Below are 21,125 nucleotides of genomic sequence, written 5' to 3'. Positions count from 1 at the left end.
GCCAACTACTCCTTTGTGTCGCATAAATTTGGTGGGAAATTAGCATTGCCTGTAGAAAAACTAGATAATGCCTTGATTGTAGAAGTTGCCAGTGGCAAATTCGTACCTGTTAGTAATTGTATTAGGAACATCGTCATTGACCTAAACGGAAACGAATTCCACGAAGAGCTATTACCCATAGAGTTAAACGGTTTCGACATCGTTTTGGGTATGGATTGGCTTAGCGCCAACGATGCTGAGATTCAATGCCGAAAGAAGATAGTAAAGGTAAACCCACCCGGAAAAGAATCATTTATGGTGTATGGGGACAAACGCAGAGTGAATTCTGGAATCATCTCCCTGATGAAAGCCAGGAAATGTTTGTCCAAAGGATGTGCATCATACTTGGCATTCGTAATCGATGCCAAGAAGGAGAAGAAAGAGGTGCAGAATATACCAGTTGTGTGTGATTATCCGGAAGTCTTTCCCGAAGATCTTCCCGGATTACCACCTGATAGGCAAGTGGAGTTTCGTATAGACTTGTTACCAGGAACAACACCGATAGCAAAGGCACCTTACCGATTAGCACCGACGGAGATGAAGGAGCTCATGACGCAACTTCAGGAGCTGTTGGACAACGGTTTTATTCGACCTAGTTCATCACCCTGGGGAGCTCCGGTGTTATTCGTGAAGAAGAAAGACGGAAGTATGAGAATGTGTATAGACTACCAAGAGCTGAATAAGGCAACGGTGAAGAACAAGTATCCATTGCCAAGGATTGATGACCTATTCGATCAGCTGCAAGGTTCGAGCTACTTCTCAAAGATCGATCTTAGGTCAGGATATCATCAGCTAAAGGTGAGAAAGCAGGATATTGAGAAGACTGCACTCAGAACGAGATATGGACACTACGAGTTCTTGGTTATGTCATTCGGGCTAACCAATGCTCCCGCAGCATTCATGGATTTGATGAATAGGGTTTGTAAACCATTCCTCGATAAATCCGTGATAGTGTTCATCGACGACATTCTCATCTACTCGAAAAGCCAAGAGGAGCATGGTAAGCATCTACGGGAAGTATTAGAAGTGTTGAAGAAGGAGAAGCTTTTTGCAAAGTTCTCCAAATGCGACTTTTGGATACGGGAAGTCCAATTCTTGGGTCATGTTGTTAACCAGGAGGGAATAATGGTTGACCCCGCAAAGATCGAGGTTGTAATGAAGTGGGAACATCCAAAGAGTCCCACGGAGATTCGAAGCTTTCTAGGATTAGCCGGATATTATCGACGATTTATCCAAGGCTTTTCTTCGATAGCTGCTCCATTAACAGCTTTGACTCATAAAGGAGCTACGTATACGTGGAGTGAGAAACACGATGAGGCATTCGAGAAGCTAAAGAAGAAGTTATGTGAAGCACCGATACTTTCTCTACCCGATGGAGTCAAAGATTTCGCGGTTTATAGTGACGCTTCTGGAGTCGGGTTGGGTTGTGTTCTGACCCAAAGAGAAAAGGTGATAGCATACGCATCTCGACAATTGAAAGAGCATGAAAAGAACTACCCCACTCATGATCTGGAGTTGGCAGCGGTAGTTTTTGCCTTAAAGATATGGAGGCATTACCTCTACGGCACGAAGTGCAAGCTCTTCACTGATCATAAGAGTCTCCAGTATCTCTTTAATCAGAAGGAGTTGAACATGAGGCAACGACGCTGGCTAGAACTTCTCAAGGACCACGACTGTGAGATACTTTACCACCCAGGTAAAGCAAATATTGTTGCTGATGCTCTCAGTCGGAAAGTCAATCTGGAAAGGAAAAGGCCAAGAGCGTTAAGAATTGAAGTCGTCTCGACGATTGTGGAAAGTATCAGGAAAGCTCAAGAAGAAGCTTTAGAGAAAAATGACCGAAAGGAAGAACGTTTGGGAAGAACGTTAGTGTTCGGTACAAACAGTCGTGGACTGAAGGTATTCCAAGATCGAATTTGGGTACCTAAGACGGGAGGAATAAGAGATCTTCTGATGGAAGAAGCACACAAGACCATGTACTCGATTCATCCCGGTAGCACTAAAATGTATAGGGACCTAAAACCCTACTACTGGTGGCCGACGATGAAGCTCGATGTTGCGAAGTATGTGGCTGAGTGCGTAACATGTGCGAGGGTTAAGGCACAACATCAGAAACCGTATGGGAGTTTAGAACCTTTACCTGTACCCATGGGTAAATGGGAAGACCTCACCATGGATTTTGTGACTAAACTGCCCAGGACGAAGAACGGTCACGACATGATTTGGGTAGTCATGGATCGTTTCACCAAGAGTGCACACTTCATAGCAGCCAACGAGAAGTGGTCTATGGATAAGCTCGCAAATGCTTACGTGAAGGAAATTGTAAGACTTCACGGTGTTCCTCTTACGATTGTATCAGATCGTGATAGTCGTTTCACGTCAAGGTTTTGGAGGAGTCTACAAGAGGAGTTAGGTACAAAGTTGTGTTTGAGTACTGCTTATCATCCGCAAACTGATGGTCAGAGCGAAAGAACGATTCAGACATTGGAAGATATGCTAAGAGCATGTACCCTCGAATTCCAAGGAAATTGGGACGAGCACTTACCTCTGGTAGAATTTTCCTACAACAATAGTTTTCACTCGAGCATCAAGATGGCACCTTACCAAGCCTTGTATGGACAGAAGTGTCGTACGCCGTCTTGTTGGCTTGAAGCCGGAGAGAAGCAGTTTATGGGCCCCGAGATAGTCCATGAGACTGCTGAGAAGTTGAAGGTGATTAGGGAAAGAATGTTAGCAGCCCAGGATCGTCAGAAGAGCTATGCTGACAAGAAAAGACGACCGATAACCTTCGAAGATGGGGATTCCGTTTTGCTTAAAGTCTCACCGTGGAAGGGACTTATAAGATTCGGGAAACGAGGAAAGTTGAGTCCAAGGTTTATTGGACCATTCAAAGTTCTTCAGAAGATAGGGAACCAAGCTTACAAGTTGGAATTGCCCGAAGAACTCAATGGTATTCATAACACTTTCCATGTGTGTTATTTGAGGAAATTCACGGGAGATGTTCCCGACATAATTCCAATCTCAGAGTTAAGGATGGATGAGAATAAAAGGCTGATCGAAGAGCCTGAGGCAATTGTTGACCATAAGACTAAGAAGTTACGACACAAGATGGTCGACTTGGTTCTAGTCCGATGGAAACATTCGAATGGGCCGAATCTCACTTGGGAAACAGAGGATGACATGATGAGTCGCTATCCACATCTGTTTGCTGATGCATGATTCCGGGACGGAATCATCCTAAGGGGGAGAGAATTGTAACGCCCGGGTTTCAGGGCTAAGCATTTTTGTCAATGTAATAGTCTAGGTCAACTCTTGTAACTCTTTTTTTGAAGTAATAAAAATGAAATATTTGAGTATTATGTGAATTATGTGTATTTATGTGCTTATAATTTAATTATAAATGTATAATTAATAAATAATAAAAATAAGCGTCAAAATTAAAGTATAAGATAATCCCGATATCTCTACATAAAGTTGTAGAATATGTCTCAAGGTTTTCGTACATATAAAGAATGCCGAAATCCGAGTTATAACGAAGAAGTTATGACCCGTCGAAGTTTTACGGCAAAACCGGCACGGCACCGGGAAGCGTAAATAGTGAATTTACGATAGAGCGAGATTTAGCCTTAGTGATCTAAACGAAAGTCTTAGAATATTTTAAACTAAGAACATCGATAAAAAGAACGCCCAAATCTGACTTCGTATGAAGAAGTTATGAGATTTTAAACAGACCAATCCTGTCCCGGCTTGTTAAAAATATAACTTTAAAAATAAAGTCAAAATTAGCCGACGGAGTCTAAACGAAAGTTGTAGAGTACGTCTTCACCTACACGTGGATATAAAGAACGTCAAAAACGGAGTTCGTATGAACGAGTTACAAATTATAATAACATATTTACGTATTAAAATAAAGTATAAATCATGTATACGTACACATATATATACATATGTATATATCATTAGAAAGGTATCGACGATGCGGTCATTATAAGACTAATGTTGAGTTCTTTCGACATTAGTTTAGTACAAATATCATTAAATCCATTTATAATAGTATTATAGAGGGGTGTTTAGTTGTTTATATAACTAAAAGGTCATTAAGTAATTATGGAGGGTAGTTTTTGAAAATTCAATTAGTATAAATAAGAGCCTTGGGCTCTCATATTTCTTGCACCATTCTCTTGATTCAAGAGTCTTTCTCTCCTTATCCCCCGAGCATTTCGGTCCCTCGTGATTCGACTTCTCTTTCTGTAGCTTAGTATAGTAAGGTGAGCGCTGAAGCGCTGCACGAATCTTTCTTAGAAAGATTCAGCGACGAAGTTCTGCCCCTGCAGAGCCCGACTCCTAGCTAAAACCCCCTTGTAAGTAAGTTATGCTTACCTTATTTTAATATAGCTTATATTTAAAATTAGTATTGTTATTATGAACTTATAATAAATATTTGAGCTATTATTATAACTTATATAAGTGTCGTTATAATATTTTTTTTTAACTACTCGCGGTACGGGGAATCTGGTTTAAAGGGCCGCATAGGGTTGTTGGATTTCAGAAGTGCTATATGCCAAAATGGTCCTGCCCTCCGGTGTTTTATGTAACGCCCGTAGATCAGGGCTAGTCAATTTAGAGACGATAGGCGTCAAAAATGAATTTTTGATGAAGGATTATTTAGAATGAATAATCTTAACTAAGTTATAGTATATGTTACAAGGTTTCCGTACATATAAAGAACGCCGAAATCCGAGTTATAACGAAGAAGTTATGACCTGTCGAAGTTTCGCGACAGAACCGGCACGACACAGCGCGACGTAAAAAGTGAATTTACGTTAGAGCAATATTTAGCCTTAGCAATCTAAATGAAAGTCGTAGAATACGTTAAACCATGAGCGTGCATAAAAAGAACGCCCAAATCTGACTTCGTATGAGGAAGTTATGATTTTTCGAAGTTTACACTTAGCAGTATGCAGCCCGAATGCTCGATTTGAGACCGAGCGGTTTCTAGCCGAAACAATCTAAATGAGAATTGAAGATCTCATTAATTTTAGTAAAACGATATAAAGATAGGCGAAAACGGACGTCGGATGAAGAAGTTATGATTTTATAACGGAGTTGTCCTGTCTCGGCCTACTAAAAATAAATAATTAAAATAAAGTCAAAATTAGCCGACGGAGTCTAAATGAAAGTTGTAGATCGTAGTCTCACCTACGCGTGGATATAAAGAACGTCGAAAACGGAGTTCGTATGAGGAAGATATGAATTTTTGAAGTTTATTTAATAAATTCGATATTTAATTTAAATAAAAATTGGCTGATATTATCCATGGGGGGAGTCAGCGACCTTATCGTCGTTACGCCCTGCGTAACCTGAGAGTACGCCCCGCGTAAATCGGCCTTCCAGACCCTATAAAAGGGAGTCGAGTGCAGCCGATTCATTTGCTAATTTCTTCCATTTTTCTTGCGTTTTTGCATCGATTTGCGTGCCAGAAATACCCCGAAGCCCCGGTATCATACTCGAGCCCCGAGGCGAGTCCCGAGATCCCGAAGATCCTGAGAAGTGCGGTTCCCGAGCCGAAGCTCTGCCCGCGAGAAGTTCGATTTTTGTAGAGATCTTCCAGATCTATCGGAGAATACTACTTCTGCGAGTCGTGGTGCTGTCCGATCATCTTCTAATCAAGTGAGTGTATACTACCTTTCATAAACACGATAATAATACAAGTATGGTTTGAGTGTATTAAGTATATTGTTGTTTATATGTGTGGGTGTGTAGTTGCTTTCTTCTAACACATCAATATGAAGTATTTTATACGAAATACGTGTTATGTGTATAGTTTTGTTGTTATGTGTGAATGTATATTCACTTTCTTCTATCTCATAGATCTGATTTATTCTCTATGAAATACGTGTTATGTGGGTGTGCCTCATCTGTTATGTGGAATAGGTATTGAATGAGAATGTTATACAGGTTTCAAACTATGGATAAAAATATATATTTTTATCTACTAATATGTTGGGTAGAACATGGGGAGACAGTTGATGTGTGATAAACAGATGAGAGGCCCCGATGTTGTTGTTGTTGATCTAGTTAATCAGCGAGTATGGATTAGATCAAGAGGTTAGTTTAGATCCGTGAGTAGGGATCAAATCAAGAGGTCAGTTTAGATCCGTGAGTAGGGATCAGATTTAGAGGTTAGTTTTAGATCCGTGAGTATGGATCAGGTAAAGAGATAAACTTGCTATTAGTCCGGGAGTACGGATTAAGACTAAGTTAATTGTCCCTAGTCCGGGAGTATGGATTGGGCACAGTTATAGATCCGGGAGTATGGATCAGATATGGATTAAGATTAAGATAATTGTCCCTAGTCCGGGAGTATGGATTGGGCACAGTTATAGATCCGGGAGTATGGATCAGATCAGGATTAAGGTATAGTTAATTGTCCCTATTCCGGGAGTATGGATTGGGTACAATTATTGATCCGGGAGTATGGATCAGATCAGGAGGTAGTTTTAGATCCGTGAGTATGGATCAGGTAGTTTTAGATCCGTGAGTATGGATCAGGTAGTTTTAGATCCGTGGGTATGGATCGGGTAGTTTTAGATCCATGAGTAGGGATCAGGTAAAGAGGAAAAATATTAGATGCGAGAGTTTAGATCGTGTCATTGTGAGGATCAATGGGGTGGGTTAAGAGTTGTCTTTATATGGTGAAATTGTGCAGGTTTGAATGTTCTATATTTATAAATATATGATATAACATTGTGGGATGAAAACCCTATATGCTCACCAGGCTCCCAAGCCTGACCCACTCAGTTTTCTTTGTATCACAGGTATTAGTACGAAGACATATTTCACAGAGAGATTTAAAGGAGATATAAATCAATTGTGTAATTAAATGTAAGTTCTGTTTATGCTTATATGTCTGTATCGGAACATGACATCCCGAGGTTTTATTATTAAATGAAAATAAATTCTCTTTGAGGAATGTTTTGATAAGTTATTATCATATTTTGTTTTGGGAACAAATTCCGCAACTGTTTTCTTTAAACGATTACTCTGATTTATAAAACAAAGCATAAACCAATCGGTCTTTTCTGGCCGTGAAAAATGGGGATGTCACAGTTGGTATCAGAGCATTAGTTTAAGCGAACTAGGAATTTGTAGGAAATTTCTAGACTTAAACTTAGAATGCTAAGTAATGATTGTGAGGAGTGTGTCTAAAATATGTTAGGTAGTACACCTAAATTGACACAAGCACTAGTTCATTTTAGGAATGATGCCTAAAATGCTTTTATGTGCTAAATGTTTCGTGTGATAGCTATATTGATGCTATTATTTGTTCGGATCTATGGTCTATTGCCGACCAGATCTGGAAACCTTATGTGTTTAGGATTCTAAGCGTACGTCTACGATATTAGAACTAGCATGTAAACGTTTCGGAGTGATAAGGATGATTTGAATATCTATCGTGAATAAGGATCTAATTTCACCTTATTGGGTGTGTAGATCAAAAATGGTGAGAACAAGAAGTGGGGTTGGAAATGCTGATGAAAACAGGAATCAACCACCTGTGGTTGAGCAAGCACCTGTTGTAGCAGCAGCACCAGAGCCGATGACAATGGCTGGGGTGCAAGCGATGATACAGATGATGTTGGATCGCCAAATGGAGGAGACAAGGCGATTACTCCAACAGAATCGTGAGGAAGTGTCACTTCAAGTGGAAGAGCCTGAAGTGAATGGAGGGCATTCAGAGGGAGGTAACTACAGTGGGACGGTTGGACGAGCAGAACCCCCAGTAGTAGAAAGGAATGACCCAGAGAGGAAAAGAAACAGGGATGGGCGTATGTATAAAAATTTCTTGGGCGCCAAACCGCCAAGTCTTTCTGGAAGCCCAAAGCCTGTTGAGATTATGGACTGGATCTCCGAAATGGAGATGGTGTTTGAGAGTTGCGACTGTAGCAACAAACAGAAGACTGTCTTTGCAGTTAGACAACTAAAGACCGGAGTCTTGAGCTGGTGGAAGTTACTGGCAGATATGATGCCTCGAGGGGAAGCCCTGAAGATGTCTTGGGAATCATTCCTGGAGCAGTTAAAGATGCAGTACTGCTCAGAGATAGATCTGATTGATCTGAACAATGAATTCCAAAACATGAAGAAAGGTAAATTGAGCATTGATGATTACGCTACTACATTTACCGAAAAGATGAAGTTATTTCCATACTTAGTGCCATCTGAACTCTCAAAAATTGAGAGGTTCGCAAATGGACTGCCTGCCGACTTTGGCCCAACGGTCAAGATGGCAACTACTTTGAAGACAGCAGTCCGAGCAGCTAAAAATGTGGAGACCCAGTTAAAGGAAAGGGGTCTGGAGAGAAACGAGGTGGGTGAGAAAAGAAAGATGGAAGGATCTTCAAGGTCCGATGAGAAGAGAAAATTTTCGAAGTATGATTCGAAGAAGCTCGAGGGAGGAGAACAATGGTGCGACAAGTGCAAAAGGAAGCACATTGGTGAATGCTCTAAAGAAATGACCTGCTTTAAATGCGGGAAGACTGGTCATTACGCCAGCAAATGCCCAACCAAAAGAGAAGTCTGCTTTAAGTGTGGCGAAGAAGGGCACTTCAAGCAAAACTGCCCAAGAAGAGAAGAGGCTATAAGGCCAAATGCACCACCAAAACCAAAAGCATTCCACATGATCCTTGATGAAGCAGATGGCAATGCAAGGAATCAGGAATGAGGATTTTATATCCAAAGATCAAGATATAAAGTAGCGATATGAAAAGTAACATGTGGTGTAGCCTATTAGAGGCATAGTATAGGGTGAACTTGAACTTTTGTGTAACCGTTTCAAGGAAATAATATAAACCCTAGTTTTGCTATCTGATGTGTTGATTGATTATGTGATTTTCTTGTATGGTGACTTGGTCGACTGCGGGACAATACTTGGGACAAGTATGAGTAGGTGTGAAAGGTAGTAGATGCATATACTACCGGAAGCACAGGACTCGCACTTGGATCAGGGAAAGTCGCAAGGTTACCAAGAAACTAGTGATTGATTCCATTTTATTCTGGTATGTCATTACCATTGTTTCGGTGATGACTAGTAAGATGGTTCTTGTTCCGACCCTAGTGGTCAAGTTTAATTTGAGTTCGACTACGAGGAGTATGTTACGTGGTCTAGAGGACCAAGTTAGATGTAACATCTGACTTAAGTCAGAAGGTTGAAGTTAATGCGATTGATAGTGTCGCGCTCGTTGTTAAAAGAAGTTTGTAGGCAAAAATGCTACATGCTGAAATGTGATTATATCACATTAGAATATGAAGGGAGGTATATTCCATTTTGGAATTTAACTCTAAGAGACCTGAGTCTAAGCATTGCATCATTCGATGAGAGGTCAGTAGAGCACGACCCATCGGGTTGTTACAATAGATAAAGGAAAGTATTTATCCTGAGAAGACGAAGGAGTCCATAATAACGACTTATTTGGTAACTCGAGGGTTACGATTGAAAGTACAACATAGTACGATAAGCAGATGCAAGATTGGGCATCGTCTACGGTCAAGAAAGCCATAGAGTTAAATACTCTTTCGAGGAAACATGGAATTTACGGTTAATACTTAGGATGAAGAGATAGCGTATGGAATCATTATACAAGTTCTATTTTCGTTGATGATTCCGGGACGTAATCATCCTAAGGGGGAGATAATTGTAACGCCCGTAGATCAGGGCTAGTCAATTTAGAGACGATAGGCGTCAAAAATGAATTTTTGATGAAGGATTATTTAGAATGAATAATCTTAACTAAGTTATAGTATATGTTACAAGGTTTCCGTACATATAAAGAACGCCGAAATCCGAGTTATAACGAAGAAGTTATGACCTGTCGAAGTTTCGCGACAGAACCGGCACGACACAGCGCGACGTAAAAAGTGAATTTACGTTAGAGCAATATTTAGCCTTAGCAATCTAAATGAAAGTCGTAGAATACGTTAAACCATGAGCGTGCATAAAAAGAACGCCCAAATCTGACTTCGTATGAGGAAGTTATGATTTTTCGAAGTTTACACTTAGCAGTATGCAGCCCGAATGCTCGATTTGAGACCGAGCGGTTTCTAGCCGAAACAATCTAAATGAGAATTGAAGATCTCATTAATTTTAGTAAAACGATATAAAGATAGGCGAAAACGGACGTCGGATGAAGAAGTTATGATTTTATAACGGAGTTGTCCTGTCTCGGCCTACTAAAAATAAATAATTAAAATAAAGTCAAAATTAGCCGACGGAGTCTAAATGAAAGTTGTAGATCGTAGTCTCACCTACGCGTGGATATAAAGAACGTCGAAAACGGAGTTCGTATGAGGAAGATATGAATTTTTGAAGTTTATTTAATAAATTCGATATTTAATTTAAATAAAAATTGGCTGATATTATCCATGGGGGGAGTCAGCGACCTTATCGTCGTTACGCCCTGCGTAACCTGAGAGTACGCCCCGCGTAAATCGGCCTTCCAGACCCTATAAAAGGGAGTCGAGTGCAGCCGATTCATTTGCTAATTTCTTCCATTTTTCTTGCGTTTTTGCATCGATTTGCGTGCCAGAAATACCCCGAAGCCCCGGTATCATACTCGAGCCCCGAGGCGAGTCCCGAGATCCCGAAGATCCTGAGAAGTGCGGTTCCCGAGCCGAAGCTCTGCCCGCGAGAAGTTCGATTTTTGTAGAGATCTTCCAGATCTATCGGAGAATACTACTTCTGCGAGTCGTGGTGCTGTCCGATCATCTTCTAATCAAGTGAGTGTATACTACCTTTCATAAACACGATAATAATACAAGTATGGTTTGAGTGTATTAAGTATATTGTTGTTTATATGTGTGGGTGTGTAGTTGCTTTCTTCTAACACATCAATATGAAGTATTTTATACGAAATACGTGTTATGTGTATAGTTTTGTTGTTATGTGTGAATGTATATTCACTTTCTTCTATCTCATAGATCTGATTTATTCTCTATGAAATACGTGTTATGTGGGTGTGCCTCATCTGTTATGTGGAATAGGTATTGAATGAGAATGTTATACAGGTTTCAAACTATGGATAAAAATATATATTTTTATCTACTAATATGTTGGGTAGAACATGGGGAGACAGTTGATGTGTGATAAACAGATGAGAGGCCCCGATGTTGTTGTTGTTGATCTAGTTAATCAGCGAGTATGGATTAGATCAAGAGGTTAGTTTAGATCCGTGAGTAGGGATCAAATCAAGAGGTCAGTTTAGATCCGTGAGTAGGGATCAGATTTAGAGGTTAGTTTTAGATCCGTGAGTATGGATCAGGTAAAGAGATAAACTTGCTATTAGTCCGGGAGTACGGATTAAGACTAAGTTAATTGTCCCTAGTCCGGGAGTATGGATTGGGCACAGTTATAGATCCGGGAGTATGGATCAGATATGGATTAAGATTAAGATAATTGTCCCTAGTCCGGGAGTATGGATTGGGCACAGTTATAGATCCGGGAGTATGGATCAGATCAGGATTAAGGTATAGTTAATTGTCCCTATTCCGGGAGTATGGATTGGGTACAATTATTGATCCGGGAGTATGGATCAGATCAGGAGGTAGTTTTAGATCCGTGAGTATGGATCAGGTAGTTTTAGATCCGTGAGTATGGATCAGGTAGTTTTAGATCCGTGGGTATGGATCGGGTAGTTTTAGATCCATGAGTAGGGATCAGGTAAAGAGGAAAAATATTAGATGCGAGAGTTTAGATCGTGTCATTGTGAGGATCAATGGGGTGGGTTAAGAGTTGTCTTTATATGGTGAAATTGTGCAGGTTTGAATGTTCTATATTTATAAATATATGATATAACATTGTGGGATGAAAACCCTATATGCTCACCAGGCTCCCAAGCCTGACCCACTCAGTTTTCTTTGTATCACAGGTATTAGTACGAAGACATATTTCACAGAGAGATTTAAAGGAGATATAAATCAATTGTGTAATTAAATGTAAGTTCTGTTTATGCTTATATGTCTGTATCGGAACATGACATCCCGAGGTTTTATTATTAAATGAAAATAAATTCTCTTTGAGGAATGTTTTGATAAGTTATTATCATATTTTGTTTTGGGAACAAATTCCGCAACTGTTTTCTTTAAACGATTACTCTGATTTATAAAACAAAGCATAAACCAATCGGTCTTTTCTGGCCGTGAAAAATGGGGATGTCACAGTTGGTATCAGAGCATTAGTTTAAGCGAACTAGGAATTTGTAGGAAATTTCTAGACTTAAACTTAGAATGCTAAGTAATGATTGTGAGGAGTGTGTCTAAAATATGTTAGGTAGTACACCTAAATTGACACAAGCACTAGTTCATTTTAGGAATGATGCCTAAAATGCTTTTATGTGCTAAATGTTTCGTGTGATAGCTATATTGATGCTATTATTTGTTCGGATCTATGGTCTATTGCCGACCAGATCTGGAAACCTTATGTGTTTAGGATTCTAAGCGTACGTCTACGATATTAGAACTAGCATGTAAACGTTTCGGAGTGATAAGGATGATTTGAATATCTATCGTGAATAAGGATCTAATTTCACCTTATTGGGTGTGTAGATCAAAAATGGTGAGAACAAGAAGTGGGGTTGGAAATGCTGATGAAAACAGGAATCAACCACCTGTGGTTGAGCAAGCACCTGTTGTAGCAGCAGCACCAGAGCCGATGACAATGGCTGGGGTGCAAGCGATGATACAGATGATGTTGGATCGCCAAATGGAGGAGACAAGGCGATTACTCCAACAGAATCGTGAGGAAGTGTCACTTCAAGTGGAAGAGCCTGAAGTGAATGGAGGGCATTCAGAGGGAGGTAACTACAGTGGGACGGTTGGACGAGCAGAACCCCCAGTAGTAGAAAGGAATGACCCAGAGAGGAAAAGAAACAGGGATGGGCGTATGTATAAAAATTTCTTGGGCGCCAAACCGCCAAGTCTTTCTGGAAGCCCAAAGCCTGTTGAGATTATGGACTGGATCTCCGAAATGGAGATGGTGTTTGAGAGTTGCGACTGTAGCAACAAACAGAAGACTGTCTTTGCAGTTAGACAACTAAAGACCGGAGTCTTGAGCTGGTGGAAGTTACTGGCAGATATGATGCCTCGAGGGGAAGCCCTGAAGATGTCTTGGGAATCATTCCTGGAGCAGTTAAAGATGCAGTACTGCTCAGAGATAGATCTGATTGATCTGAACAATGAATTCCAAAACATGAAGAAAGGTAAATTGAGCATTGATGATTACGCTACTACATTTACCGAAAAGATGAAGTTATTTCCATACTTAGTGCCATCTGAACTCTCAAAAATTGAGAGGTTCGCAAATGGACTGCCTGCCGACTTTGGCCCAACGGTCAAGATGGCAACTACTTTGAAGACAGCAGTCCGAGCAGCTAAAAATGTGGAGACCCAGTTAAAGGAAAGGGGTCTGGAGAGAAACGAGGTGGGTGAGAAAAGAAAGATGGAAGGATCTTCAAGGTCCGATGAGAAGAGAAAATTTTCGAAGTATGATTCGAAGAAGCTCGAGGGAGGAGAACAATGGTGCGACAAGTGCAAAAGGAAGCACATTGGTGAATGCTCTAAAGAAATGACCTGCTTTAAATGCGGGAAGACTGGTCATTACGCCAGCAAATGCCCAACCAAAAGAGAAGTCTGCTTTAAGTGTGGCGAAGAAGGGCACTTCAAGCAAAACTGCCCAAGAAGAGAAGAGGCTATAAGGCCAAATGCACCACCAAAACCAAAAGCATTCCACATGATCCTTGATGAAGCAGATGGCAATGCAAGGAATCAGGAATGAGGATTTTATATCCAAAGATCAAGATATAAAGTAGCGATATGAAAAGTAACATGTGGTGTAGCCTATTAGAGGCATAGTATAGGGTGAACTTGAACTTTTGTGTAACCGTTTCAAGGAAATAATATAAACCCTAGTTTTGCTATCTGATGTGTTGATTGATTATGTGATTTTCTTGTATGGTGACTTGGTCGACTGCGGGACAATACTTGGGACAAGTATGAGTAGGTGTGAAAGGTAGTAGATGCATATACTACCGGAAGCACAGGACTCGCACTTGGATCAGGGAAAGTCGCAAGGTTACCAAGAAACTAGTGATTGATTCCATTTTATTCTGGTATGTCATTACCATTGTTTCGGTGATGACTAGTAAGATGGTTCTTGTTCCGACCCTAGTGGTCAAGTTTAATTTGAGTTCGACTACGAGGAGTATGTTACGTGGTCTAGAGGACCAAGTTAGATGTAACATCTGACTTAAGTCAGAAGGTTGAAGTTAATGCGATTGATAGTGTCGCGCTCGTTGTTAAAAGAAGTTTGTAGGCAAAAATGCTACATGCTGAAATGTGATTATATCACATTAGAATATGAAGGGAGGTATATTCCATTTTGGAATTTAACTCTAAGAGACCTGAGTCTAAGCATTGCATCATTCGATGAGAGGTCAGTAGAGCACGACCCATCGGGTTGTTACAATAGATAAAGGAAAGTATTTATCCTGAGAAGACGAAGGAGTCCATAATAACGACTTATTTGGTAACTCGAGGGTTACGATTGAAAGTACAACATAGTACGATAAGCAGATGCAAGATTGGGCATCGTCTACGGTCAAGAAAGCCATAGAGTTAAATACTCTTTCGAGGAAACATGGAATTTACGGTTAATACTTAGGATGAAGAGATAGCGTATGGAATCATTATACAAGTTCTATTTTCGTTGATGATTCCGGGACGTAATCATCCTAAGGGGGAGATAATTGTAACGCCCGTAGATCAGGGCTAGTCAATTTAGAGACGATAGGCGTCAAAAATGAATTTTTGATGAAGGATTATTTAGAATGAATAATCTTAACTAAGTTATAGTATATGTTACAAGGTTTCCGTACATATAAAGAACGCCGAAATCCGAGTTATAACGAAGAAGTTATGACCTGTCGAAGTTTCGCGACAGAACCGGCACGACACAGCGCGACGTAAAAAGTGAATTTACGTTAGAGCAATATTTAGCCTTAGCAATCTAAATGAAAGTCGTAGAATACGTTAAACCATGAGCGTGCATAAAAAGAACGCCCAAATCTGACTTCGTATGAGGAAGTTATGATTTTTCGAAGTTTACACTTAGCAGTATGCAGCCCGAATGCTCGATTTGAGACCGAGCGGTTTCTAGCCGAAACAATCTAAATGAGAATTGAAGATCTCATTAATTTTAGTAAAACGATATAAAGATAGGCGAAAACGGACGTCGGATGAAGAAGTTATGATTTTATAACGGAGTTGTCCTGTCTCGGCCTACTAAAAATAAATAATTAAAATAAAGTCAAAATTAGCCGACGGAGTCTAAATGAAAGTTGTAGATCGTAGTCTCACCTACGCGTGGATATAAAGAACGTCGAAAACGGAGTTCGTATGAGGAAGATATGAATTTTTGAAGTTTATTTAATAAATTCGATATTTAATTTAAATAAAAATTGGCTGATATTATCCATGGGGGGAGTCAGCGACCTTATCGTCGTTACGCCCTGCGTAACCTGAGAGTACGCCCCGCGTAAATCGGCCTTCCAGACCCTATAAAAGGGAGTCGAGTGCAGCCGATTCATTTGCTAATTTCTTCCATTTTTCTTGCGTTTTTGCATCGATTTGCGTGCCAGAAATACCCCGAAGCCCCGGTATCATACTCGAGCCCCGAGGCGAGTCCCGAGATCCCGAAGATCCTGAGAAGTGCGGTTCCCGAGCCGAAGCTCTGCCCGCGAGAAGTTCGATTTTTGTAGAGATCTTCCAGATCTATCGGAGAATACTACTTCTGCGAGTCGTGGTGCTGTCCGATCATCTTCTAATCAAGTGAGTGTATACTACCTTTCATAAACACGATAATAATACAAGTATGGTTTGAGTGTATTAAGTATATTGTTGTTTATATGTGTGGGTGTGTAGTTGCTTTCTTCTAACACATCAATATGAAGTATTTTATACGAAATACGTGTTATGTGTATAGTTTTGTTGTTATGTGTGAATGTATATTCACTTTCTTCTATCTCATAGATCTGATTTATTCTCTATGAAATACGTGTTATGTGGGTGTGCCTCATCTGTTATGTGGAATAGGTATTGAATGAGAATGTTATACAGGTTTCAAACTATGGATAAAAATATATATTTTTATCTACTAATATGTTGGGTAGAACATGGGGAGACAGTTGATGTGTGATAAACAGATGAGAGGCCCCGATGTTGTTGTTGTTGATCTAGTTAATCAGCGAGTATGGATTAGATCAAGAGGTTAGTTTAGATCCGTGAGTAGGGATCAAATCAAGAGGTCAGTTTAGATCCGTGAGTAGGGATCAGATTTAGAGGTTAGTTTTAGATCCGTGAGTATGGATCAGGTAAAGAGATAAACTTGCTATTAGTCCGGGAGTACGGATTAAGACTAAGTTAATTGTCCCTAGTCCGGGAGTATGGATTGGGCACAGTTATAGATCCGGGAGTATGGATCAGATATGGATTAAGATTAAGATAATTGTCCCTAGTCCGGGAGTATGGATTGGGCACAGTTATAGATCCGGGAGTATGGATCAGATCAGGATTAAGGTATAGTTAATTGTCCCTATTCCGGGAGTATGGATTGGGTACAATTATTGATCCGGGAGTATGGATCAGATCAGGAGGTAGTTTTAGATCCGTGAGTATGGATCAGGTAGTTTTAGATCCGTGAGTATGGATCAGGTAGTTTTAGATCCGTGGGTATGGATCGGGTAGTTTTAGATCCATGAGTAGGGATCAGGTAAAGAGGAAAAATATTAGATGCGAGAGTTTAGATCGTGTCATTGTGAGGATCAATGGGGTGGGTTAAGAGTTGTCTTTATATGGTGAAATTGTGCAGGTTTGAATGTTCTATATTTATAAATATATGATATAACATTGTGGGATGAAAACCCTATATGCTCACCAGGCTCCCAAGCCTGACCCACTCAGTTTTCTTTGTATCACAGGTATTAGTACGAAGACATATTTCACAGAGAGATTTAAAGGAGATATAAATCAATTGTGTAATTAAATGTAAGTTCTGTTTATGCTTATATGTCTGTATCGGAACATGACATCCCGAGGTTTTATTATTAAATGAAAATAAATTCTCTTTGAGAAATGTTTTGATAAGTTATTATCATATTTTGTTTTGGGAACAAATTCCGCAACTGTTTTCTTTAAACGATTACTCTGATTTATAAAACAAAGCATAAACCAATCGGTCTTTTCTGGCCGTGAAAAATGGGGATGTCACATTTTATGTCTGGCCCCTGTCTGTACATAGTGGTTGGAAAATATTGTTTAACGCTTATATAATAATAATAATACTAAGACTAATAGTTGGTCACGACAAATATTAGACTAAAATTTAGCGATAATAATGTTAGGTTTCGTCGAAGGAAAATAGAATCGTTAGAAGCAAGCGCTGCCCGATTTTGGAATCATCACCTTAACAAGTGAGTGCATAGTTACTTTCAGCTTACACATAGATATGAAGTATTTTATATAAATTACGTGCTATATGTGCATATTATCTGAATACTTGCTATCTATGCTAGATGAACATTGTTATACATGTTTTCAATGATTTAAACTGTATATGTATTTTATATCTACGAAAATGTTGGGGTAAAACATGGGTAGATGTAATAGCTGATGTGTGATAAAATGATGAGAGGCCTCGATGTTGATGTTGTTGTTTCTGTCATCTAGCGGAGTATGGATGACGACCACGGACTCTTCTAGACAGTCTAGTGGAACGCTAGCAGGCTCGCAACCTGTAGGTGTTTGTGAACGACGTGTTCACCGGTGTACTCCATCCCCCACATGGTTGCCTTTAGGACATTTATTGCTGAGGAATCCCCTTAGCAGTAGTGTCCGTCCCGATGATGATCCTTAGGCTAGGTCCCTTATGATAGGTGTTTAGGGACGTAAAGTGAGGATAACGGGAACGGGTAATCGGGTTATTGTTGATTGAATTAATAAACTTATTTATTGTGGGTTGAAAACCCTATGTGCTCACCAGGCTCCCAAGCCAGACCCACTCAGTTTTATGTATTACAGGTAGTGGCGCATGAGCATAGGTGTGATGTTTTGGACGAGGGATTACGGATATAGGCCTGTAGATATGAAATAATGTAGTAAGGCTTATATTGTACTGTTTATGCTTTTGATCTGTACGAACATGACATCCCGAGTCTTTTAATGAAATACATTTCTATGGAAATGCTTTTGATAAATCTTTATCATATTTTTGTTTTGGGACAAATTCCGCAACACTTTCATTTAAAATGTAACTCTGATTTTTAAAACAAAGCATAAACAAACCGGTCTTTTCTGGCCGTGATTTTGGGGATGTCACAGCTGGGGATTGGACCGGAGATGGTTTGCGAAACAGGGGCTTCCGAAGGAGAGATTGGATTGGGAGTTGGCCTTGTTCGAGATTCCGAATCAAGGGCGGTTTCGGAAGGACCAAAGAGATTTTCAAAGTCAACTTCAAGAATTGTTTGCAGGTTCAGACATCCTGGCAGAGGAGCATCGGACTCCATAATCTGAGTGGTAATATGGGTTGGGCCAGAATTATGCATGAAATTGTCATCGAAAGTCACGTCAAAGCTTTCTTCCAGCACACGAGTTCTCCAGTTAAGAACTCTATAAGCTTTTGATTTTGAGGAGTACCCAAGGAAGATGGATTCATCAGCTTTAGGTTAAAACTTGGTAAGATGATCACGGTTGTTTTTGATGAAGCACCTACATCCGAAAACATGCATAAACGAGATAGTTGGCTTCCGACCATTTATTGCTTCGTACAGTGTCATGTTGAGGCGTCAATTGATGATACTCCAATTTTGAGTGAAACAGGCCGTAGATAGGGCTTCATCCCAAAGGTAGAGTGGTAGATTTGCGAAGTTCAGCATGGATTGAGTAGCTTCAACAAGAGTTCTATTGCATCTTTCGACTACATCGTTCTGTTGTGGAGTATAAGGAGCTGAGAGGTTGTGGTCAATTCCTTTTACGATGAAGAATTTCTCAATGGTGGAATTTGTGAATTCCGATCCATTGTCACTTCGGACTCTCCTAACTGGGAGTTTGATAAGAACTTCTATTCCTTTGATAAAATTGATGAGCTCGGAGGCTATTTCGGATTTCAGCCTTAGGAAGAAGACCCAAGTGAACCTTGTAAAATCATCAACAATCACAAGAATGTATTTCTTATGTTGAAGACTTTCTTCAGTGGATGGTCCACAAAGATCAATATGTAGAAGCTCCAATGGTTCCAAAATGGATTTTTTTGATGATAACAGGATGACGCTTCTTCGATTGCTTACCACACTCACAAGCAGCACACAAATGATCATTTTCGAATTTGAGAAGAGGTAAACCTCTCACCATTTCGCCTAATATGAGATCATTCATGTACCGAAAGTTTAGATGAGCGAGCCTCCGGTGCCATAACCAGATGACGTCAAGAACAACTTTGGTGAGAAGGCAAAGTTACGGTTTGCCAATAATCATGTTGATGTCGAGCGGGTACATGTTCTTGTTGTGAAGCGACTTGATTAAAGACTCTTTCCGGTCTTCAATCATTACATAGCTGTACTTTTTGCAAAATTCCACACGTCGATTTGAATCAGTGAACTGAGCAACACTTATCAAATTATGTTTTAGATTAGCTACATAAGCCACATTTGAGATAGAGAAGTTTCAATTGGTGAGAATCGCATAACCACGAATTTGGGAGTTGGAGTTGTTGTCATATGTCATGTAACCAGCGTTTGGAGAAAGCTTTAGATATCACAGAAAGTCTTTCTACCCCGTCATGTGCATGGAGTAGAATCAATATACCATATTGTTTCTTGCTCCGAAGCACAAAATGCCTGCAAAATTAGTGAGAAATGGAGTTTTTAGGCTCTAAATTAGACTTTGGGACATAGGCACATGTTTTGGACTTTTATTGTGACTTAGGAACAACTTTGTGTTCTGGGTGGCATTTTTTGAACTCTTTGGAAATAGATAGAAGGCTAATGTCTTTTCATCTATCCAGTAGGCATATTCAATGACTTGAGGGTTGCGAACAATCTTCTTCGGACCTTTGACTTCTGGAGTGTTGGACATAGTTGTAACCTCCGGAATTGTTGTTTCATCAAAGACAGAATTGACTTTCCACACCAGATTTTTCTTTGAAGATTTTGAAAACTTTTTTTTTCTGTGTATTTGTTGATTTGCTTGATGAAACATTGGTTTTTGAAAGATTGGGTTTAAAAATTGTGCCATTAGATTTGGCAATAAAAACAAATGAAACAGTCCGAGGAGAGGTGTTTTGGACAGTCATGGTATTTACATGAGATTTAGGCTGAGTAGAACTGATTGCTTTCCTGGGTTCTACATGACTACGAGATTCAAAAGGTCTTTTAAGGATCTTAGTGGTGTTAAAGGAGTTTTGACTATGGGTTGAAGTATAGGAATTCTGGGATACACTCTTTTTGGAGTTTTCAATGAACCTGGAATTTTTTCTAGTCTTAGTTTCCTTTTAATGTGCTTTTCGTGCTTTTATTTTGGGATCTACAATATCCTTTCTGTTCAGCCTTGGTTTTCTCTTAAGTTGAGATGAGGATTTTGAAGTTTGTCCTATGGATGGATTACTAAACTTAGGATTAATGGGAACCAATTTCATTTTTGAGATGACTAAGGAATCCAATTCGCAAGAATCAGACGAGACACAACTTGAATTCTCAAGTTTATCATCTAAGGATGCCCATACAAACTCAGAGGTAATAGTGTCAGTTGTCATCATAATGATTTCCTCAACTAAACAGTTGTTCATATGATTACTCCTAGGAATATAATCTACACAATTTGAAAGACTATGATGAAATTCCATGGTCCGATTTAGGTCCAGGGTTATCAGAGGCGGAAGAGGCGTTGAATCAATACACTTGACAACAATTGGTTAGAACTCAGGAATTAGGGACTCAAAATGGTATGTGGTCTCAGGAAGTGGTGACAAGGGAGAGACAAAGGTGTCC

This window comes from Lactuca sativa, chromosome 2 (assembly GCF_002870075.4).
Source record: "Lactuca sativa cultivar Salinas chromosome 2, Lsat_Salinas_v11, whole genome shotgun sequence".
NCBI lineage: Eukaryota > Viridiplantae > Streptophyta > Magnoliopsida > Asterales > Asteraceae > Lactuca > Lactuca sativa.
Note: the sequence above shows the minus strand (reverse complement) of the source record.